The following is a 16,312-nucleotide window of genomic DNA, read 5'->3' on the forward strand; positions in this document are numbered from 1 at the left end:
AACGCATGCTTTATTAAATTGAATTTATGTTGTTTTATCCTATGCTTTATTAAATTGTATTTATCTTGTTTTAACCTATGCTTTATTAAATTGTATTTATGTTGTTTTATCCTATGCTTTAATAAATTGTATTTATGTTGTTTTATCCTATGCTTTATTAAATTGTATTTATGTTGTTTTATCCTATGCTTTATTAATTTGTATTTATGTCGTTTTATCCTATGCTTTATTAAATTGTATTTATGTTGTTTTATCCTATGCTTTATTAAATTGTATTTATGTTGTTTTGTCCTATGCTTCATTAAATTGTATTTATGTTGTTTTAACCCATGCTTTATTAAATTGCATTTATGTTGTTTTATCCTATGCTTTATTAAATTGTATTTATGTTGTTTTATCCTATGCTTTATTAAATTGTATTTATGTTGTTTTATCCTATGCTTTATTAAATTGTATTTATGTTGTTTTGTCCTATGCTTTATTAAATTGTATTTATGTTGTTTTAACCTAGGCTTTATTAAATTGTATTTATGTTGTTTTATCCTATGCTTTATTAAATTGTATTTATGTTTTTTTAACCTTTGCTTTATTAAATTGTATTTATGTTGTTTTATCCTATGCTTTATTAAATTGTATTTATGTGGTTTTATCCTATGCTTTATTAAATTGTATTTATGTTGTTTTATCCTATGCTTTATTAAATTGTATTGATGCTGTTTTAACCTATGCTTTATTAAATTGTATTTATGTTGTTTTATCCTATGCTTTATTAAATTGTATTTATGTTGTTTTAGCCTATGCTTTATTAAATTGTATTTATGTTGTTTTAGCCTATGCTTTATTAAATTGTATTTATGTTGTTTTATCCTATGCTTTATTAAATTGTATTTATGTTGTTTTATACTATGCTTTATTAAATTGTATTTATGTTGCTTTATCCTATGCTTTATTAAATTGTATTTATGTTGTTTTATCCTATGCTTTATTAAATTGTACTTATGTTTTTTCGTCCTATGCTTTATTAAATTGTATTTATGTTGTTTTAACCCATGCTTTATTAAATTGTATTTATGTTGTTTTATCCTATGCTTTATTAAATTGTATTTATGTTGTTTTATCCTATGCTTTATTAAATTGTATTTATGTTGTTTTATTCTATGCTTTATTAAGTTGTATTTATGTTGTTTTATCCTATACTTTATTAAATTGTATTTATGTTGTTTTATCCTATGCTTTATTAAATTGTATTTATGTTGTTTTATCCTATGCTTTATTAAATTCTATTTATGTTGTTTTAACCTATGCTTTATTAAATTGTATTTATGTTGTTTTATCCTATGCTTTAATAAATTGTATTTATGTTGTTTTATCCTATGCTTTATTAAATTGTATTTATGTTGTTTTATCCTATGCTTTATTAATTTGTATTTATGTTGTTTTATCCTATGCTTTATTAAATTGTATTTATGTTGTTTTATCCTATGCTTTATTAAATTGTATTTATGTTGTTTTATCCTATGCTTTATTAAATTGTATTTATGTTGTTTTGTCCTATGCTTTATTAAATTGTATTTATGTTGTTTTATCCTATGCTTTATTAAATTGTATTTATGTTGTTTTATCCTATGCTTTATTAAATTGTATTTATGTTGTTTTATCCTATGCTTTATTAAATTGTATTTATGTTGTTTTAACCTATGCTTTATTAAATTGTATTTATGTTGTTTTATCCTATGCTTTATTAAATTGTATTTATGTTTTTTTAACCTTTGCTTTATTAAATTGTATTTATGTTGTTTTATCCTATGCTTTATTAAATTGTATTTATGTGGTTTTATCCTATGCTTTATTAAATTGTATTTATGTTGTTTTATCCAATGCTTTATTAAATTGTATTGATGCTGTTTTAACCTATGCTTTATTAAATTGTATTTATGTTGTTTTATCCTATGCTTTATTAAATTGTATTTATGTTGTTTTAGCCTATGCTTTATTAAATTGTATTTATGTTGTTTTAGCCTATGCTTTATTAAATTGTATTTATGTTGTTTTATCCTATGCTTTATTAAATTGTATTTATGTTGTTTTATACTATGCTTTATTAAATTGTATTTATGTTGCTTTATCCTATGCTTTATTAAATTGTATTTATGTTGTTTTATCCTATGCTTTATTAAATTGTATTTATGTTGTTTCGTTCTATGCTTTATTAAATTGTATTTATGTTGTTTTAACCCATGCTTTATTAAATTGTATTTATGTTGTTTTATCCTATGCTTTATTAAATTGTATTTATGTTGTTTTATCCTATGCTTTATTAAATTGTATTTATGTTGTTTTATCCTATGCTTTATTAAATTGTATTTATGTTGTTTTATCCTGTACTTTATTAAATTGTATTTATGTTGTTTTATCCTATGCTTTATTAAATTGTATTTATGTTGTTTTATCCTATGCTTTATTAAATTGTATTTATGTTGTTTTATCCTATGCTTTATTAAATTGTATTTATGTTGTTTTATCATATGCTTTATTAAATTGTATTTATGTTGTTTTATCCTATGCTTTACTAAATTGTATTTATGTTGTTTTATCCTATGCTTTATTAAATTGTATTTATGTTGTTTTATCCTATGCTTTATTAAATTGTATTTATGCTGTTTTATCGTATGCTTTATTAAACTGTATTTATGTGGTTTTATCCTATGCTTTATTAAATTGTATTTATGTTGTTTTATCCTATGCTTTGTTAAATTGTATTTATGTTGTTTTGTCCTATGCTTTATTAAATTGTATTTATGTTGTTTTATCCTATGCTTTATTAAATTGTATTTATGTTGTTTTATCCTATGCTTTATTAAATTCTATTTATGTTGTTTTAACCCATGCTTCATTAAATTGTATTTATGTGGTTTTATCCTATGCTTTATTAAATTGTATTTATGTTGTTTTATCCTATGCGTTATTAAATTGTATTTATGTTGTTTTAACCCATGCTTCATTAAATTGTATTTATGTGGTTTTATCCTATGCTTTATTAAATTGTATTTATGTTGTTTTATCCTATGCTTTATTAAAATGTATTTATGTTGTTTTAACCCATGCTTCATTAAATTGTATTTATGTGGTTTTATCCTATGCTTTATTAAATTATATTTATGTTGTTTTATCCTATGCTTTATTAAATTGTATTTATGTTGTTTTATCCTATGCTTCATTAAATTGTATTTATGTTGTTTTATCCTATGCTTTATTAAATTGTATTTATGTTGTTTTATCCTATGCTTCATTAAATTGTATTTATGTTGTTTTATCCTATGCTTCATTAAATTGTATTTATGTTGTTTTATCCTATGCTTTATTAAATTGTATTTATGTTGTTTTAACCTATGCTTTGTTAAATTGTATTTATGTTGTTTTATCCTATGCTTTATTAAATTGTATTTATGTTGTTTTATCCTATGCTTTATTAAATTGTATTTATGTTGTTTTATCCTATGCTTTATTAAATTGTATTTATGTTGTTTTATCCTATGCTTTATTAAATTGTATTTATGTTGTTTTAACCCATGCTTTATTCAATTGTATTTATGATGTTTTATCCCATGCTTTATTAAATTTTATTTATGTTGTTTTATCCTATGCTTTATTAAATTGTGTTTATGTTGTTTTATCCTATGCTTTATTAAATTGTATTTATGTTGTTTTATCCTATGCTTTATTAAATTGTATTTATGTTGTTTTATCCTATGCTTTATTAAATTGTATTTATGTTGTTTTATCCTATGCTTTATTAAGTTGTATTTATGTTGTTTTATCCTATACTTTATTAAATTGTATTTATGTTGTTTTATCCTATGCTTTATTAAATTGTATTTATGTTGTTTTATCCTATGCTTTATTAAATTGTATTTATGTTTTTTTAACCTATGCTTTATTAAATTGTATTTATGTTGTTTTATCTATGCTTTATTAAATTGTATTTATGTGGTTTTATCCTATGCTTCATTAAATTGTATTTATGTTGTTTTATCCTATGCTTTATTAAATTGTATTGATGCTGTTATAACCTATGCTTTATTAAATTGTATTTATGTTGTTTTATCCTATGCTTTATTAAATTGTATTTATGTTGTTTTAGCCTATGCTTTATTAAATTGTATTTATGTTGTTTTAGCCTATGCTTTATTAAATTGTATTTATGTTGTTTCAGCCTATGCTTTATTAAATTGTATTTATGTTGTTTTATACTATGCTTTATTAAATTGTATTTATGTTGCTTTATCCTATGCTTTATTAAATTGTATTTATGTTGTTTTATCCTATGCTTTATTAAATTGTATTTATGTTGTTTTATCCTATGCTTTATTAAAATGTATTTATGTTGATTTATCCTATGCTTTAATAAACTGTATTTATGTTGTTTTATCCTATGCATTATTAAATTGTATTTATGTTGTTTTATCGTATGCCTTATTAAATTGTATTTATGTTGTTTTATCCTATGCTTTATTAAATTGTATTTATGTTGTTTTATCGTATGCCTTATTAAATTGTATTTATGTTGTTTTATCCTATGCTTTATTAAATTATATTTATGTTGTTTTATCCTATGCTTTATTAAATTGTATTTATGTTGTTTTATCCTATGTTTTTTTTAATTGTATTTATGTTGTTTTATCCTATACTTTATTAAATTGTATTTATGTTGTTTTGTCCTATGGTTTATTAAATTGTATTTATGTTGTTTTAACCCATGCTTTATTAAATTGTATTTATGTTGTTTTATCCTATGCTTTATTAAATTGTATTTATGTTGTTTTATCCTATGCTTCATTAAATTGTATTTATGTTGTTTTATCCTATGCTTTATTAAATTGTATTTATGTTGTTTTATCCTATGCTTTAATAAATTGTATTTATGTTGTTTTATCCTATGCATTATTAAATTGTATTTATGTTGTTTTATCGTATGCCTTATTAAATTGTATTTATGTTGTTTTATCCTATGCTTTATTAAATTGTATTTATGTTGTTTTATCATATGCCTTATTAAATTGTATTTATGTTGTTTTATCCTATGCTTTATTAAATTGTATTTATGTTGTTTTATCGTATGCCTTATTAAATTGTATTTATGTTGTTTTATCCTATGCTTTAATAAATTATATTTATGTTGTTTTATCCTATGCTTTATTAAATTGTATTTATGTTGTTTTATCCTATGCTTTATTAAATTGTATTTATGTTGTTTTATCCTATACTTTATTAAATTGTATTTATGTTGTTTTGTCCTATGGTTTATTAAATTGTATTTATGTTGTTTTAACCCATGCTTTATTAAATTGTATTTATGTTGTTTTATCCTATGCTTTATTAAATTGTATTTATGTTGTTTTATCCTATGCTTTATTAAATTGTATTTATGTTGTTTTATCCTATGCTTTATTAAATTGTATTTATGTTGTTTTGTCCTATGCTTTATTAAATTGTATTTATGTTGTTTTATCCTATGCTTTATTAAATTGTATTTATGTTGTTTTATCCTGTGCTTTATTAAATTGTATTTATGTTGTTTTATCCTATGCTTTATTAAATTCTATTTATGTTGTTTTAACCCATGCTTCATTAAATTGTATTTATGTGGTTTTATCCTATGCTTTATTAAATTGTATTTATGTTGTTTTATCCTATGCGTTATTAAATTGTATTTATGTTGTTTTAACCCATGCTTCATTAAATTGTATTTATGTGGTTTTATCCTATGCTTTATTAAATTGTATTTATGTTGTTTTATCCTATGCTTTATTAAAATGTATTTATGTTGTTTTAACCCATGCTTCATTAAATTGTATTTATGTTGTTTTATCCTATGCTTCATTAAATTGTATTTATGTTGTTTTATCCTATGGTTTATTAAATTGTATTTATGTTGTTTTGTCCTATGCTTCATTAAATTGTATTTATGTTGTTTTAACCCATGCTTTATTAAATTGTATTTATGTTGTTTTAACCCATGCTTTATTAAATTGTATTTATGTTGTTTTATCCTATGCTTTATTAAATTGTATTTATGTTGTTTTATCCTATGCTTTAATAAATTGTATTTTTGTTGTTTTATCCTATGCATTATTAAATTGTATTTATGTTGCTTTATCGTATGCCTTATTAAATTGTATTTATGTTGTTTTATCCTATGCTTTATTAAATTGTATTTATGTTGTTTTATCGTATGCCTTATTAAATTGAATTTATGTTGTTTTATCCTATGCTTTATTAAATTATATTTATGTTGTTTTATCCTATGCTTTATTAAATTGTATTTATGTTGTTTTGTCCTATGGTTTATTAAATTGTATTTATGTTGTTTTAACCCATGCTTTATTAAATTGTATTTATGTTGTTTTATCCTATGCTTTATTAAATTGTATTTATGTTGTTTTATCCTATGCTTTATTAAATTATATTTATGTTGTTTTATCCTATGCTTTATTAAATTGTATTTATGTTGTTTTATCCTATGCTTCATTAAATTGTATTTATGTTGTTTTATCCTATGCTTTATTAAATTGTATTTATGTTGTTTTATCCTATGCTTCATTAAATTGTATTTATGTTGTTTTATCCTATGCTTCATTAAATTGTATTTATGTTGTTTTATCCTATGCTTTATTAAATTGTATTTATGTTGTTTTAACCTATGCTTTGTTAAATTGTATTTATGTTGTTTTATCCTATGCTTTATTAAATTGTATTTATGTTGTTTTATCCTATGCTTTATTAAATTGTATTTATGTTGTTTTATCCTATGCTTTATTAAATTGTATTTATGTTGTTTTAACCCATGCTTCATTAAATTGTATTTATGTTGTTTTATCCTATGCTTCATTAAATTGTATTTATTTTGTTTTATCAAATGCTTTATTAAATTGTATTTATGTTGTTTTAACCGATGCTTCATTAAATTGTATTTATGTTGTTTTATACTATGCTTCATTAAATTGTATTTATGTTGTTTAATCCTATGCTTCATTAAATTGTTTTTTTGTTGTTTTATCCTATGCTTTATTAAATTGTATTTATGTTGTTTTATCCTATGCTTTATTAAATTGTATTTATGTTGTTTTATCCTATGCTTTATTAAATTGTATTTATGTTGTTTTCTCCTATGCTTTATTAAATTGTATTTATGTTGTTTTGTCCTATGCTTCATTAAATTGTATTTATGTTGTTTTAACCCATGCTTTATTAAATTGTATTTATGTTGTTTTATCCTATGCTTTATTAAATTGTATTTATGTTGTTTTATCCTATGCTTTAATAAATTGTATTTATGTTGTTTTATCCTATGCATTATTAAATTGTATTTATGTTGTTTTATGCTATGCCTTATTAAATTGTATTTATGTTGTTTTATCCTATGCTTTATTAAATTGTATTTATGTTGTTTTATCGTATGTTTTATTAAATTGTATTTATGTTGTTTTAACCCATGCTTTATTAAATTGTATTTATGTTGTTTTAACCCATGCTTTATTAAATTGTATTTATGTTGTTTTATCCTATGCTTTATTAAATTGTATTTATGTTGTTTTATCCTATGCTTTAATAAATTGTATTTTTGTTGTTTTATCCTATGCATTATTAAATTGTATTTATGTTGTTTTATCGTATGCCTTATTAAATTGTATTTATGTTGTTTTATCCTATGCTTTATTAAATTGTATTTATGTTGTTTTATCGTATGCCTTATTAAATTGAATTTATGTTGTTTTATCCTATGCTTTATTAAATTATATTTATGTTGTTTTATCCTATGCTTTATTAAATTGTATTTATGTTGTTTTGTCCTATGGTTTATTAAATTGTATTTATGTTGTTTTAACCCATGCTTTATTAAATTGTATTTATGTTGTTTTAACCCATGCTTTATTAAATTGTATGTATGTTGTTTTATCCTATGCTTTATTAAATTGTATTTATGTTGTTTTATCCTATGCTTTAATAAATTGTATTTTTGTTGTTTTATCCTATGCATTATTAAATTGTATTTATGTTGTTTTATCGTATGCCTTATTAAATTGTATTTATGTTGTTTTATCCTATGCTTTATTAAATTGTATTTATGTTGTTTTATCGTATGCCTTATTAAATTGAATTTATGTTGTTTTATCCTATGCTTTATTAAATTATATTTATGTTGTTTTATCCTATGCTTTATTAAATTGTATTTATGTTGTTTTGTCCTATGGTTTATTAAATTGTATTTATGTTGTTTTAACCCATGCTTTATTAAATTGTATTTATGTTGTTTTATCCTATGCTTTATTAAATTGTATTTATGTTGTTTTATCCTATGCTTTATTAAATTATATTTATGTTGTTTTATCCTATGCTTTATTAAATTGTATTTATGTTGTTTTATCCTATGCTTCATTAAATTGTATTTATGTTGTTTTATCCTATGCTTTATTAAATTGTATTTATGTTGTTTTATCCTATGCTTCATTCAATTGTATTTATGTTGTTTTATCCTATGCTTCATTAAATTGTATTTATGTTGTTTTATCCTATGCTTTATTAAATTGTATTTATGTTGTTTTAACCTATGCTTTGTTAAATTGTATTTATGTTGTTTTATCCTATGCTTTATTAAATTGTATTTATGTTGTTTTATCCTATGCTTTATTAAATTGTATTTATGTTGTTTTATCCTATGCTTTATTAAATTGTATTTATGTTGTTTTAACCCATGCTTCATTAAATTGTATTTATGTTGTTTTATCCTATGCTTCATTAAATTGTATTTATTTTGTTTTATCAAATGCTTTATTAAATTGTATTTATGTTGTTTTAACCGATGCTTCATTAAATTGTATTTATGTTGTTTTATACTATGCTTCATTAAATTGTATTTATGTTGTTTAATCCTATGCTTCATTAAATTGTATTTTTGTTGTTTTATCCTATGCTTTATTAAATTGTATTTATGTTGTTTTATCCTATGCTTTATTAAATTGTATTTATGTTGTTTTATCCTATGCTTTATTAAATTGTATTTATGTTGTTTTCTCCTATGCTTTATTAAATTGTATTTATGTTGTTTTGTCCTATGCTTCATTAAATTGTATTTATGTTGTTTTAACCCATGCTTTATTAAATTGTATTTATGTTGTTTTATCCTATGCTTTATTAAATTGTATTTATGTTGTTTTATCCTATGCTTTAATAAATTGTATTTATGTTGTTTTATCCTATGCATTATTAAATTGTATTTATGTTGTTTTATCCTATGCCTTATTAAATTGTATTTATGTTGTTTTATCCTATGCTTTATTAAATTGTATTTATGTTGTTTTATCGTATGTTTTATTAAATTGTATTTATGTTGTTTTATCCTATGCTTTATTAAATTATATTTATGTTGTTGAATCCTATGCTTTATTAAATTGTATTTATGTTGTTTTGTCCTATGGTTTATTAAATTGTATTTATGTTGTTTTAACCCATGCTTTATTAAATTGTATTTATGTTGTTTTATCCTATGCTTTATTAAATTGTATTTATGTTGTTTTATCCTATGCTTTATTAAATTGTATTTATGTTGTTTTATCCTATGCTTTGTTAAATTGTATTTATGTTGTTTTGTCCTATGCTTTATTAAATTCTATTTATGTTGTTTTATCCTATGCTTTATTTAATTGTATTTATGTTGTTTTATCCTATGCTTTATTAAATTCTATTTATGTTGTTTTAACCCATGCTTCATTAAATTGTATTTATGTGGTTTTATCCTATGCTTTATTAAATTGTATTTATGTTGTTTTAACCCATGCTTCATTAAATTGTAATTATGTGGTTTTATCCTATGCTTTATTAAATTATATTTATGTTGTTTTATCCTATGCTTTATTAAATTGTATTGATGTTGTTTTATCCTATGCTTCATTAAATTGTATTTATGTTGTTTTATACTATGCTTTATTAAATTGTATTTATGTTGCTTTATCCTATGCTTTATTAAATTGTATTTATGTTGTTTTATCCTATGCTTTATTAAATTGTATTTATGTTGTTTTATCCTATGCTTTATTAAATTGTATTTATGTTGTTTTATCCTATGCTTTAATAAATTGTATTTATGTTGTTTTATCCTATGCTTTATTAAATTGTATTTATGTTGTTTTATCCTATGCTTTAATAAATTGTATTTATGTTGTTTTATCCTATGCATTATTAAATTGTATTTATGTTGTTTTATCGTATGCCTTATTAAATTGTATTTATGTTGTTTTATCCTATGCTTTATTAAATTGTATTTATGTTGTTTTATCGTATGCCTTATTAAATTGTATTTATGTTGTTTTATCCTATGCTTTATTAAATTCTATTTATGTTGTTTTATCCTATGCTTTATTAAATTGTATTTATGTTGTTTTATCCTATACTTTATTAAATTGTATTTATGTTGTTTTGTCCTATGGTTTATTAAATTGTATTTATGTTGTTTTAACCCATGCTTTATTAAATTGTATTTATGTTGTTTTATCCTATGCTTTATTAAATTGTATTTATGTTGTTTTATCCTATGCTTTAATAAATTGTATTTATGTTGTTTTATCCTATGCATTATTAAATTGTATTTATGTTGTTTTATCGTATGCCTTATTAAATTGTATTTATGTTGTTTTATCCTATGCTTTATTAAATTATATTTATGTTGTTTTATCCTATGCTTTATTAAATTGTATTTATGTTGTTTTATCCTTTGATTTATTAAATTGTATTTATGTTGTTTTATCCTATACCTTATTAAATTGTATTTATGTTGTTTTGTCCTATGGTTTATTAAATTGTATTTATGTTGTTTTAACCCATGCTTTATTAAATTGTATTTATGTTGTTTTATCCTATGCTTTATTAAATTGTATTTATGTTGTTTTATCCTATGCTTTATTAAATTGTATTTATGTTGTTTTATCCTATGCTTTATTAAATTGTATTTATGTTGTTTTGTCCTATGCTTTATTAAATTGTATTTATGTTGTTTTATCCTATGCTTTATTAAATTGTATTTATGTTGTTTTATCCTGTGCTTTATTAAATTGTATTTATGTTGTTTTATCCTATGCTTTATTAAATTCTATTTATGTTGTTTTAACCCATGCTTCATTAAATTGTATTTATGTGGTTTTATCCTATGCTTTATTAAATTGTATTTATGTTGTTTTATCCTATGCGTTATTAAATTGTATTTATGTTGTTTTAACCCATGCTTCATTAAATTGTATTTATGTGGTTTTATCCTATGCTTTATTAAATTGTATTTATGTTGTTTTATCCTATGCTTTATTAAAATGTATTTATGTTGTTTTAACCCATGCTTCATTAAATTGTATTTATGTTGTTTTATCCTATGCTTTATTAAATTGTATTTATGTTGTTTTATCCTATGCTTTATTAAATTGTATTTATGTTGTTTTATCCTATGCTTTATTAAATTGTATTTATGTTGTTTTGTCCTATGCTTCATTAAATTGTATTTATGTTGTTTTATCCTATGCTTTATTAAATTGTATTTATGTTGTTTTATCCTATGCTTTATTAAATTGTATTTATGATGTTTTAACCTATGCTTTGTTAAATTGTATTTATGTTGTTTTATCCTATGCTTTATTAAATTGTATTTATGTTGTTTTATCCTATGCTTTGTTAAATTGTATTTATGTTGTTTTATCCTATGCTTTATTAAATTGTATTTATGTTGTTTTAACCCATGCTTTATTCAATTGTATTTATGTTGTTTTATCCCGTGCTTTATTAAATTGTATTTATGTTGTTTTATCCTATGCTTTATTAAATTGTGTTTATGTTGTTTTATCCTATGCTTTATTAAATTGTATTTATGTTGTTTTAACCCATGCTTCATTAAATTGTATTTATGTTGTTTTATCCTATGCTTCATTAAATTGTATTTATGTTGTTTTATCAAATGCTTTATTAAATTGTATTTATGTTGTTTTAACCGATGCTTCATTAAATTGTATTTATGTTGTTTTATACTATGCTTCATTAAATTGTATTTATGTTGTTTTATCCTATGCTTCATTAAATTGTATTTTTGTTGTTTTATCCTATGCTTTATTAAATTGTATTTATGTTGTTTTATCCTATGCTTTATTAAATTGTATTTATGTTGTTTTATCCTATGCTTTATTAAATTGTATTTATGTTGTTTTATCCTATGCTTTATTAAATTGTATTTATGTTGTTTTGTCCTATGCTTCATTAAATTGTATTTATGTTGTTTTAACCCATGCTTTATTAAATTGTATTTATGTTGTTTTATCCTATGCTTTATTAAATTGTATTTATGTTGTTTTATCCTATGCTTTATTAAATTGTATTTATGTTGTTTTATCCTATGCTTTATTAAATTGTATTTATGTTGTTTTGTCCTATGCTTTATTAAATTGTATTTATCTTGTTTTAACCCATGCTTTATTAAATTGAATTTATGTTGTTTTATCCTATGCTTTATTAAATTGTATTTATCTTGTTTTAACCTATGCTTTATTAAATTGTATTTATGTTGTTTTATCCTATGCTTTAATAAATTGTATTTATGTTGTTTTATCCTATGCTTTATTAAATTGTATTTATGTTGTTTTATCCTATGCTTTATTAATTTGTATTTATGTCGTTTTATCCTATGCTTTATTAAATTGTATTTATGTTGTTTTATCCTATGCTTTATTAAATTGTATTTATGTTGTTTTGTCCTATGCTTCATTAAATTGTATTTATGTTGTTTTAACCCATGCTTTATTAAATTGTATTTATGTTGTTTTATCCTATGCTTTATTAAATTGTATTTATGTTGTTTTATCCTATGCTTTATTAAATTGTATTTATGTTGTTTTATCCTATGCTTTATTAAATTGTATTTATGTGGTTTTGTCCTATGCTTTATTAAATTGTATTTATGTTGTTTTAACCTAGGCTTTATTAAATTGTATTTATGATGTTTTATCCTATGCTTTATTAAATTGTATTTATGTTTTTTTAACCTTTGCTTTATTAAATTGTATTTATGTTGTTTTATCCTATGCTTTATTAAATTGTATTTATGTGGTTTTATCCTATGCTTTATTAAATTGTATTTATGTTGTTTTATCCTATGCTTTATTAAATTGTATTGATGCTGTTTTAACCTATGCTTTATTAAATTGTATTTATGTTGTTTTATCCTATGCTTTATTAAATTGTATTTATGTTGTTTTGTCCTATGCTTTATTAAATTGTATTTATCTTGTTTTAACCCATGCTTTATTAAATTGAATTTATGTTGTTTTATCCTATGCTTTATTAAATTGTATTTATCTTGTTTTAACCTATGCTTTATTAAATTGTATTTATGTTGTTTTATCCTATGCTTTAATAAATTGTATTTATGTTGTTTTATCCTATGCTTTATTAAATTGTATTTATGTTGTTTTATCCTATGCTTTATTAATTTGTATTTATGTCGTTTTATCCTATGCTTTATTAAATTGTATTTATGTTGTTTTATCCTATGCTTTATTAAATTGTATTTATGTTGTTTTGTCCTATGCTTCATTAAATTGTATTTATGTTGTTTTAACCCATGCTTTATTAAATTGTATTTATGTTGTTTTATCCTATGCTTTATTAAATTGTATTTATGTTGTTTTATCCTATGCTTTATTAAATTGTATTTATGTTGTTTTATCCTATGCTTTATTAAATTGTATTTATGTTGTTTTGTCCTATGCTTTATTAAATTGTATTTATGTTGTTTTAACCTAGGCTTTATTAAATTGTATTTATGTTGTTTTATCCTATGCTTTATTAAATTGTATTTATGTTGTTTTATCCTATGCTTTATTAAATTGTATTGATGCTGTTTTAACCTATGCTTTATTAAATTGTATTTATGTTGTTTTATCCTATGCTTTATTAAATTGTATTTATGTTGTTTTGTCCTATGCTTTATTAAATTGTATTTATCTTGTTTTAACCCATGCTTTATTAAATTGAATTTATGTTGTTTTATCCTATGCTTTATTAAATTGTATTTATCTTGTTTTAACCTATGCTTTATTAAATTGTATTTATGTTGTTTTATCCTATGCTTTAATAAATTGTATTTATGTTGTTTTATCCTATGCTTTATTAAATTGTATTTATGTTGTTTTATCCTATGCTTTATTAATTTGTATTTATGTCGTTTTATCCTATGCTTTATTAAATTGTATTTATGTTGTTTTATCCTATGCTTTATTAAATTGTGTTTATGTTGTTTTGTCCTATGCTTCATTAAATTGTATTTATGTTGTTTTAACCCATGCTTTATTAAATTGTATTTATGTTGTTTTATCCTATGCTTTATTAAATTGTATTTATGTTGTTTTATCCTATGCTTTATTAAATTGTATTTATGTTGTTTTATCCTATGCTTTATTAAATTGTATTTATGTTGTTTTGTCCTATGCTTTATTAAATTGTATTTATGTTGTTTTAACCTAGGCTTTATTAAATTGTATTTATGTTGTTTTATCCTATGCTTTATTAAATTGTATTTATGTTGTTTTATCCTATGCTTTATTAAATTGTATTGATGCTGTTTTAACCTATGCTTTATTAAATTGTATTTATGTTGTTTTATCCTATGCTTTATTAAATTGTATTTATGTTGTTTTGTCCTATGCTTTATTAAATTGTATTTATCTTGTTTTAACGCATGCTTTATTAAATTGAATTTATGTTGTTTTATCCTATGCTTTATTAAATTGTATTTATCTTGTTTTAACCTATGCTTTATTAAATTGTATTTATGTTGTTTTATCCTATGCTTTAATAAATTGTATTTATGTTGTTTTATCCTATGCTTTATTAAATTGTATTTATGTTGTTTTATCCTATGCTTTATTAATTTGTATTTATGTCGTTTTATCCTATGCTTTATTAAATTGTATTTATGTTGTTTTATCCTATGCTTTATTAAATTGTATTTATGTTGTTTTGTCCTATGCTTCATTAAATTGTATTTATGTTGTTTTAACCCATGCTTTATTAAATTGCATTTATGTTGTTTTATCCTATGCTTTATTAAATTGTATTTATGTTGTTTTATCCTATGCTTTATTAAATTGTATTTATGTTGTTTTATCCTATGCTTTATTAAATTGTATTTATGTTGTTTTGTCCTATGCTTTATTAAATTGTATTTATGTTGTTTTAACCTAGGCTTTATTAAATTGTATTTATGTTGTTTTATCCTATGCTTTATTAAATTGTATTTATGTTTTTTTAACCTTTGCTTTATTAAATTGTATTTATGTTGTTTTATCCTATGCTTTATTAAATTGTATTTATGTGGTTTTATCCTATGCTTTATTAAATTGTATTTATGTTGTTTTATCCTATGCTTTATTAAATTGTATTGATGCTGTTTTAACCTATGCTTTATTAAATTGTATTTATGTTGTTTTATCCTATGCTTTATTAAATTGTATTTATGTTGTTTTAGCCTATGCTTTATTAAATTGTATTTATGTTGTTTTAGCCTATGCTTTATTAAATTGTATTTATGTTGTTTTATCCTATGCTTTATTAAATTGTATTTATGTTGTTTTATACTATGCTTTATTAAATTGTATTTATGTTGCTTTATCCTATGCTTTATTAAATTGTATTTATGTTGTTTTATCCTATGCTTTATTAAATTGTACTTATGTTTTTTCGTCCTATGCTTTATTAAATTGTATTTATGTTGTTTTAACCCATGCTTTATTAAATTGTATTTATGTTGTTTTATCCTATGCTTTATTAAATTGTATTTATGTTGTTTTATCCTATGCTTTATTAAATTGTATTTATGTTGTTTTATTCTATGCTTTATTAAGTTGTATTTATGTTGTTTTATCCTATACTTTATTAAATTGTATTTATGTTGTTTTATCCTATGCTTTATTAAATTGTATTTATGTTGTTTTATCCTATGCTTTATTAAATTCTATTTATGTTGTTTTAACCTATGCTTTATTAAATTGTATTTATGTTGTTTTATCCTATGCTTTAATAAATTGTATTTATGTTGTTTTATCCTATGCTTTATTAAATTGTATTTATGTTGTTTTATCCTATGCTTTATTAATTTGTATTTATGTTGTTTTATCCTATGCTTTATTAAATTGTATTTATGTTGTTTTATCCTATGCTTTATTAAATTGTATTTATGTTGTTTTATCCTATGCTTTATTAAATTGTATTTATGTTGTTTTGTCCT

Source organism: Phyllobates terribilis, unplaced genomic scaffold, assembly GCF_046119375.1.
Source record: "Phyllobates terribilis strain yellow unplaced genomic scaffold, ASM4611937v1 Scaffold_23__1_contigs__length_19252631, whole genome shotgun sequence".
NCBI classification, from domain to species: domain Eukaryota; kingdom Metazoa; phylum Chordata; class Amphibia; order Anura; family Dendrobatidae; genus Phyllobates; species Phyllobates terribilis.